This window comes from Cervus elaphus, chromosome 21, assembly GCF_910594005.1.
Source record: "Cervus elaphus chromosome 21, mCerEla1.1, whole genome shotgun sequence".
Lineage (NCBI taxonomy): Eukaryota > Metazoa > Chordata > Mammalia > Artiodactyla > Cervidae > Cervus > Cervus elaphus.
Window position 1 is genome coordinate 12,409,470 of NC_057835.1, and position 8,440 is coordinate 12,417,909.

Genomic DNA, 8,440 nt, shown 5'->3' on the forward strand with positions numbered 1-8,440 from the left:
GCAAGAGTACTGGAGTGGGTTGCCATTCCCTTCTCCAAGGGATCTTCCAGACCCAGGGATGGAACCCAGGTCTCCCGCATGGCAGAGAGATTCTTTACCATCTAAGCCACCCGGGAAGCTGTAGACATGTATTGAGAGTTAAATGAATTATACCACATCTGGGCCCTGCTCTTATCAATTGTTGGCTGAAAAAATTACTGACCCTCCATCAGAGGCCCACCTTCCCCTAGATTTGTTCCTGGTTGGTGTCACATTAGACCTCTGCAGAAGGGAATGGCTACCCACTCCAGTATTCTTGCCTGGAGGATTCCAAGGACAGAGGAGTCTGGCAGAGCTACAGTCCACAGGGTCGCAAAGAGGCAGACTCCACTGAGCGACTAACAGGCCCACAGTATCCATCCTGTGGAATGGAGAGGATAGCCTTCTAGCACAGTAGAGCTGTAATGTGGACAGGCGGCCACAAGGTGGCGACACACGAAGTCAGCCCCACCGGATGAGCTCCCCGCCCCCTTGACCCAGGCGGGAGCTGCCAGCAGGGGATGGAATCAGCCAGGATCCTCCACAGGTGGCCCCGAGGATGCAAAGGCATTTCTTTGGGACCCTTCAGGCACCTGCTGGGTACAAGCCAAAGCCAGCTTGCTCTGCACCGCTGACCCTTCCCACAAACGCCAGTCCCCCAGGATTTGGCTGTGGGGCCACGGACAAAATACACCCAGCAACACCCTTCAGGCTGCTCCAAACACACGCTTGCCTGTTTCACAAAGGGTTAACGGAATAAGAAAAGAAGAACAAAATTTTCCCATTTGCAGCAACATGGATGTACTTGGAGGGTGTGATGCTGGGCGAAACAAGTCACACAGAGCCAAATACTGCATGGCACCACTCACAGCGGAATCTAAAAAATACAACAAGCTAGGGAATATAACAAAAAGAAACGGAACAAACCAGTGGCTATGTGCAGGGGAGTGGGGCGAGGGCTGTATAGCGGTGGAAAAGTAGGAGGCGCAAACTACTGGGTGAAGACAGGCTCAGGGATGTATTGCACAACATGAGGAATACAGATACTATCTTGTAATAACTGTAAATGGAAAGTAACCTCTAAAAATTGCATAAAAGTTGTCTTAACATTTAAAAAGCAATGAAAAATTTTGAAAGTGGGTAAAAACAAGCCAACCAAAAGAGAAGGTGGGCTTCTAATTTCTTTTTACTTTCTATCATAAAGATCTGCACACATACACAAGGATTGACAGGAGAGAGTGTGTGAGCATCAGTGTTTCCTACATCCCCCTCCTTTTTTCTTTCTCTTCCTTATTCATTGTCACTGTTCATGGCCCCCTGTATTTAGGGATTCACCTCAGGCTTTGCTCTGTCCTTGCGCATGAGCGAGTGGGTTTCTTGGAACGTGCCCGTCACATCCGTCTGCCGTCACTCGCCAAGCGAAGGTGTCCCTGGCCCTCTGGCGGCCCGTCCTCCAGTTGCCTTTGGAAGATGCTTTGTTTACACCAGGACTCACTAAAGTCAAGTCACCAAAGTCTATCCCTTCCTAAGTGAGGAGGTCGTGTGAGGTCCAGGAAGCTTGAGAAGAAAGCCCCGCCCTGGTCCGTGGGTCCCTCTGTGTCCACTGGGGAAGGGCCGGCCTCTCCTTCTGCTTTGTTCACTGACTCAGCACTCACCAAACACCGCCGGGGCTCAGGCACTGGCAGCCCTCCCTCAACAGCATCCGTCCACGGGACAAGGATGATGGTGCGTTTTCCCCTCTCACCCCCTCCCTTTAACACCCACCACTGGGCCTCTCCAAACTCTGGAGCCCTGGAGGACACAGTGATGTTCCTTCCGCATGTCAGAGTCACAGCCCTTTGGTCATCTTCAACTGAAACATCAGGTCCTCACTGGAATCAGCAAATTCCAGGTAACCTGCTTCTCAGAGACACTGGGCGCCTTGCCACGCTTCTATTTGTGGGCATAGGGAAGGATTCAGAGACTGGCTATGCAATCCCAGTCCCACTGCTATGACCTAAATTGTCTTCCCCAAAACCCACATGTTGAAGCCTTCACCCCAATGTGATGGGATTCAGAAACAAAGCCTTTGGGAGGTGATTGGGTTCATTCCAGGTCATGAGGGTGGGGCCACATAGTGGGATTAGTGCCCTTATAAAAAGAGACATGCCTTCAAAGGTGTCTCAGTGGTAAAGAACCTGCCTGCCAATGCAGGACACATGGGTTCGATCCCTGGGTCAGAAAGATACTCTGGAGAAAGAAATGGTGACCCACTCCAGTATTCTTGCCTGGACAGAGAATTCCATGGACAGAGAAGACTGGTGGGCTACAGTTTATGGGGCTGCAAAGAGTCAGACACAACTTAGAGACTGAATATCACCAACAACAAAAAAGAGACCTAGAAAGAAGGCAGCCCAGCAAAACCACATCCCCACTGGACCCGAGGGAGCTGATCCCCCGCTCAGCCTCTCCCCATCTCCAGACCTACACAGGGCTCACTACACAGGCTGTCATGGCTGCTGCAGGCGGGATGCTGCAGTCAGGGGTGGGAAAGTCAGTTCAACTGGATGAAACAAATAAGGGAATTGCATGTTTTGCTCCAATTCAAAGCCACATTCTCCAGTTCAGCTTGACTGGAAGTACAGCAAGCAAGGGATTTTGACTGGCTCCTTAAGCAATCTCTCCATAAGCCCAGAGCCCAGGACAGAAAGGTGGGCTTGAAGCACTAAGACCTCAGCCACTTGGAATCAGAGACCTGGGCCTTGTCAGGCTCCGGACCATGGAGGCCATGGATCTGGGCGGCAGCCTGCAAGCCAAGGGAGCAGATTGGTAAGAAACACACATCATCGATTTGCTGTCTGCCACGAATGGGGGAGAGTCTGCAGCAGGACGGTGGGTACTAGTGACAGGAAAAGGAGAAGGTGCCATGTGGCACCCGCAGCAAAGGCAAGTTTGGGGAGTAGGGGTGTGTGAAGTCCAGAACCATCAACGAAGCCAACAGAGATGTGGTCCTCACCCTGGAAGCTGCTGCTGGGAGCTGGACGAGAGCAGCCACAGGCTGGGGTGATGGCAGCGTCCTCAGGAGCCTCCAGGCACTTCCCACGAGTCAGGGAACAAGCCAGCTTCTGTGCAGGGCTGGGGGTCTGCCCGGGTGCCACACACCCGGCACACTCCCTGGCAAGTGGAGGACCACAGCAGGGGGTCCTGATAACCATCAGTTCAGAGCATCCTTTCCCAGTCCCGGAGAAGCGGTGCTTACATATAACCTATTACTGCGGACAGTCGAGTGCCCTGAGGGTGCCTTCCGCCCCACCACAATGGGCAAGCTCAGCTTCTTGTGGGAAGGACCAACCAGCTCTGAGAACTCCTTCCCCTCCAAGTTTTAAAACATTTGGACAGGCTTTCTCAAAACTTTGTCCAAAACAGGGAGCTAGAGTTGGTATAGATTTGTGGACTGCTGCAAGATTCCTTTCCTTTGTAAGTCCTCCAAGGTGGATCCTTGGCTGAATCACAGGCACCCACAGGTCCTGGGTGCCAAAGACCTGGATCAGACAGGGACCTTTTCTCTAAAGTGGGAACTGTGATTCCTGATGTTAGGTATGTGTGTGTTAGTCACGCAATTATGACGGACTCTGTGGCCCTATGGACCATAGCCTTCCAGATTCCTCTGTCCATGAGATTCTCCAGGCAAGAATACTGGGGTGGGTTGCCATGCTCTCCTCCAGGGGATCTTCCTGGCTCAGGAATCGGACCCACATCGCTGATGTCGCTTGCATTGGTGGGCAGATTCTTTACCAACAGCATCACCTGGGAAGCCCAATGTTTTATATATATATATGTCATTTGATAATTATGTACCAAGAGCCACTGGGGGCTGGGGATGGGCAAGACAGTTTCCCTGACATCGGAAGGTCACAGTCTTATGCCAGGACGACAGTGACACCAGGAAACATTGGAGATTCTTAACGATGATCATAATTCCCTTTCATACGTTGTCAACATGGGTAAGGACTTTGCCTACGTTAGTCTCATTTAATCCAGCAGCAATCCTGCCAAGAGGCACTGTTTCTGGAAGAAGACAATTTAACAAGGAAACTGAGATTCCAGGAGATAAAGTCACCTGCCCGCGAAGGAGCAGGGAGAGAGCCAGGACTCCAAAAGCAAGGTGCTGAGATCCCCACAAGAGTGTGCGGACAGGGAACTGTCTGCTCTGCTCCAAAATGAAGCACTTTGGAGATGCGCTCCCCCAACAGACTGGTTTGCCCTGACCTGGGAGCTGCCCACATTCCACGGTGACCTTGGTCAAGAGCCGGATCCGAACACAGAGACACTGGCCACCAGAGGGCGCAGTGGAATCGCCTTCAGCCAGATTGTCAACACAGGGTTTGAAAGCGAAGAGAAAACACACACACCCAGGTCAGGATTTCAAACGACTTGGCATTGATTAGTTGGGACAAATTCTGGACAGAAGATACAAGGACACTAAAAAAAAAAACCCAGTTGCCACTTTTGAAGAGCCAGGAGCAAAAGCAAGGTGCCATGCATGCCTCCCCCTCCACACACAGCACCACCTAAGGGCGGGCGGGGGGCAAACCACCCCTCCAGCCTGACCCCTGGACACACCTCTGCCCTCACCTCATGTAAGGAACCAGCTTGCCCCTCCCCAGGGAGCGAGCCGGCAAGCGAGGGAAACTGTTGTTCTTGCTTCCCTCCCTGCTGCAGTAGTGGCCCCAATATAGCTTTGCCTGGAAAGAAAAAAAAAGACTTGGCATTGAAAATTATCCAGTCCACACCCTCCAGATAAGGACATTGAGATCTCTGTCACTTGGCCAAGAGAATTGGGTCAAGAGGAAAAGGCTGGACGCAGTTGGAAAAGGTCAAAACCCCAACAAGTGTGGACTGGCTAAAAAGCTTTAAATGATGTCACATTGTCACACAGCCTAGCTCTCCCCATGGCCCTGCTGGACCTCTGGACCTCAGCATTTCACTAGCTTAAGACTCCTGCACTTTCTGTGACTCATTAGCCTTGTAACGTATGGGATAAACCTGATTTTTTGGAACCTCAGCTTCTCAATCTGTAGAATGGGTACTATAAGACAAAATATACAGAAAGCAAAGAGGCGCCCCACATTTTCTGAGTCCTGTCTCTGTTCCAGGCATTCGTTATGCTTTTTCTCATTCAGTTCTCACAAGAGCCCCCACGGATGAGATAGTGCTACCACGTTCAGGGAAGACTTGAGGCTCAGAGACTGTTAGTTACTTGCCTGTGGTCACAAACTCCATGAGGGATTAGAGGGTTCAAGATCAGACCTGACTGCATCGGTCAGGATGTGACAGGCTGGTGCTGCAGTAACAAATAAACTCACAGATCCCCGTGACTTAGAGCAGAGAGGCAGAGGTTTATTTCTTGCTGCGTCACAGGCTGGTAGGTTTGGCTATCCATTCAGGCTCCCCCAACGTCTTCATCTTGTGACTGTGCTGACCTCAACTTCAATCCATGGTCTTCAAGGTCACTGGCAAAGGGACGAGGAGGTGGAGATGACTCACTAGTTCTTAACTCGGACTCCACACCCATCACTTCCACTCATAGTCTAGTAGCCAGCGTGATCTATCCATGTGGTCCAAACAGAACTGCCGGGGAGGCTGGGAATGTGGGAGACCATCTGGGATAGCAGAGGAGCAGTGTCTCCACCCATGTCTTCCTCGACGTCACAGACATCAGGGGGCTGACTGGTGAGAGGCCCAGAGTCTTGAGCATTCCTGGGTGGGGTGCTTCCTTCTGTGGGCTCAGCGAAATGCAGACAGGTCAGCCCAGGGCGCAGGGAGGGGCCCCAGAGACAGCGGGTGGTGGAATCAAGGCTGCCCAGCCCAGTCTTCATCAATGCCTTCTGTTATCGCGAGGGCTGTTGTGCAGACTGGGAGCCTGGTGTGTCCAGGTGGCTGTTCCTGTCACCTTTGTCTGGCTCCTTCTGTGCAAGATGGTCCGTCCCAGTGTAGACACCCCAGAGGTGGCATGAGCTGCTGTCTCCTGGGGGAAGGGAGCTCTTCCTGGAGCTTCCTTTCTGGAGCAAGTCCAGAAAACTACTCTGGGGAGATGCTAAGAGTAATTTGGGTACCCGGGAAAGCAGACAGGGAAGAGAGGGTGAGTTTTGCCAGTGAAGCCAGGCCTCTTCATTCTTGCAGACAGCATGGCAGTAGCGGCCACACACTGGCTCCGGGGTCCCCATTACCGGATCTGTATACTGGGGGGCCTGGGCAAAATCTGTGTGTCTCAAGCTTTTACACCGAAGGGTGCCTCAATTCCCCACTCTCCCAAAGTCACAAACAGATGTTCCCTGAGGCCAGGAACACAGTCTGTCTCTTCTCTTCAGAATTCCCGGCTGCTAGCACAGTACCAGGTACATAGTACACTCTTAAAACTTGTGTTGATTGACTAAGTCGGCCTTTGGGAATTTATTCTATTTATATGGAATGAAAGGAACTTCCCCGGTGGTCCAGTGGTTAAGAATCCACCTGCGGATGTAGGGGACACAGGTTCGATCCCTGGTCCGGGAAGAGTCCATATGCCACAGAGCAGCTGAGCCCAAGTGCTGCAACGACTGAGCCCATACTCCCTAGAGCTTGTGCTCTGCAACAAGAGAAGCCCCTGCGACTGGGAGTCAGCGCCCCACAACGAAGATAGCCCCCGCTTGCTGCAACTAGAAAAAGCCCACTAGCAGCAACAGACCCCGTTCCCCCAAAAATAAATATTACTTAATTAATTAAAAGAATAGACGGAAAGCTAACGTGTGTTAGGTACTTCCGCGGGTGGCTCAGATGGTAAAGAGTCTGCCTGCAATGCAGGAGACCTGGGTTCAATCCCTGGGCTGGGAAGATCCACTGGAAAAGGAAATGGCAACTCACTCCAGTATTCTTGCCTGGAAAATCCCATGGATGGAGCAGCCTGGCGGGCTACTGTCCACGGGGTTGCAAAGAGTTGGACACAACTTTACTACTTTACTACTTTAACAAGTAGTAAGTGTCTCTCAAACTCCAGTCTGTTCACAGACTGCAAGATGTAACTTACCTGCTCTGCAGTTCTAGGAGACAGGTACCCTTCCTGGCATGTACGTTTTAAAGATAAAAACCTCTGAGAGGTAAACCAGCTTGCCCAGGTGCACGCAGCTCCTCAGCAGTGGAGCCTGAATGTAAAGCAGGTGGTCAGGCTCTGAGCCTGTGCTTGGAACCCCTAAGCTCCTCACAGTGTCTCCCAAAATAGCTGTCCAACACCCTCGAGACACCTGAGGCCGTGGGGTATACAGAGGACAAACAGGAGATGACTTATGCTGGGAATGAAATGAGTCATTACTGAGATTTACATGTGCTCCATCTCCCACCAAAGCTGTGGGGACAGGGAATTCACAGTTTTGCTCTAAAGTAGGCATGTTAGGCTTTCCTGGTGGCTTAGATGGTAAAGCGTCTGCCTGCAATGCGGGAGACCCAGGTTCAATCCCTGGGTCAGGAAGATCCGCTGGAGAAGGAAATGGCAATCCACTCCAGTATTCTTGCCTGGAAAATTCCACGGACGGAGGAGCCTGGTGGGCTACAGCCCGTGGGGTTGCAAAGAGTCAGACATGACTGAGCGACTTCACTCACTCACTCACTCAGGCATGTTAAAGGTGAACCTGGTGGGCTGATGCATCACAGAAGGGCCAGCCCAGTTCAGGGAGCACCTGGGGCTTCCAGAAGGTTAATTTTCACCAGACTGACCAGACTGAGCTTGAGGGGTGCAGCTGGACTGGGGCAGCTCCAAAATGAGAAGACGGTCACACCCAGCTGGGTGCTGAGGGTATAATAGGAGTCCTCCAAAAAGAGAAAGCAGCGGGAGCCCCGACGCTCTGCCTGTGGCTGCTGCGGCCCACCTCATCCTTTCTGATTCTGTCTTGGCCCTTTGCAGGTTCCACATTCCCCACTTCACCTTCAAATATCTGGGTTTTCTGAGAGGCTTTCTTTGGTCTTCTTCCTACAAATCACAGACACGCCGCTCCTCGCTGATGGTGCCACCTCCCTATTTTTTCTCTCTCCTCCTTCAGACCCACATATCCATCTGTCTTCTGCATATTTTCTCTTCTATGGCCCTTCAGATTCCACAGACCCAAATCAAATCCTTCATCTTCCTTCCTTGCTTCTGCTCCTGGGGACTCCATTGGCCTCTCTTGTCTGCAAAACAGATGTGCAAGGCGGCTTCCCCGGGGTTCCCCGCCTCTCACCCAGCATAGCCATCCCCTGTCCTCACGCCCTGTCCATTCTGCCTCTGTAACATGGATACTTTAATTTTTAAAAATTAAAAAAAAAAGTTTTAAATTATTTTTTACTGGCGGCACTGGGTCTTAGTTGCTGTGTGAGGGCTTTCTCTGGTTGCAGTGAGCAGGGGTTACTCACTGGTTTGCGGTGCATGGGCTTC

At 51.7% G+C, this 8,440-nt stretch overlaps 1 non-coding gene across 1 annotated transcript; it reads left to right on the forward strand.

Moving 5' to 3' along the window:
• Window positions 1–7,429: 7,429 nt before the first annotated feature.
• Window positions 7,430–7,502, forward strand: TRNAC-GCA. The gene has a single exon. It is a non-coding gene; the product is annotated as a tRNA-Cys (tRNA).
• The last annotated feature ends 938 nt before the right edge of the window (window positions 7,503–8,440 follow it).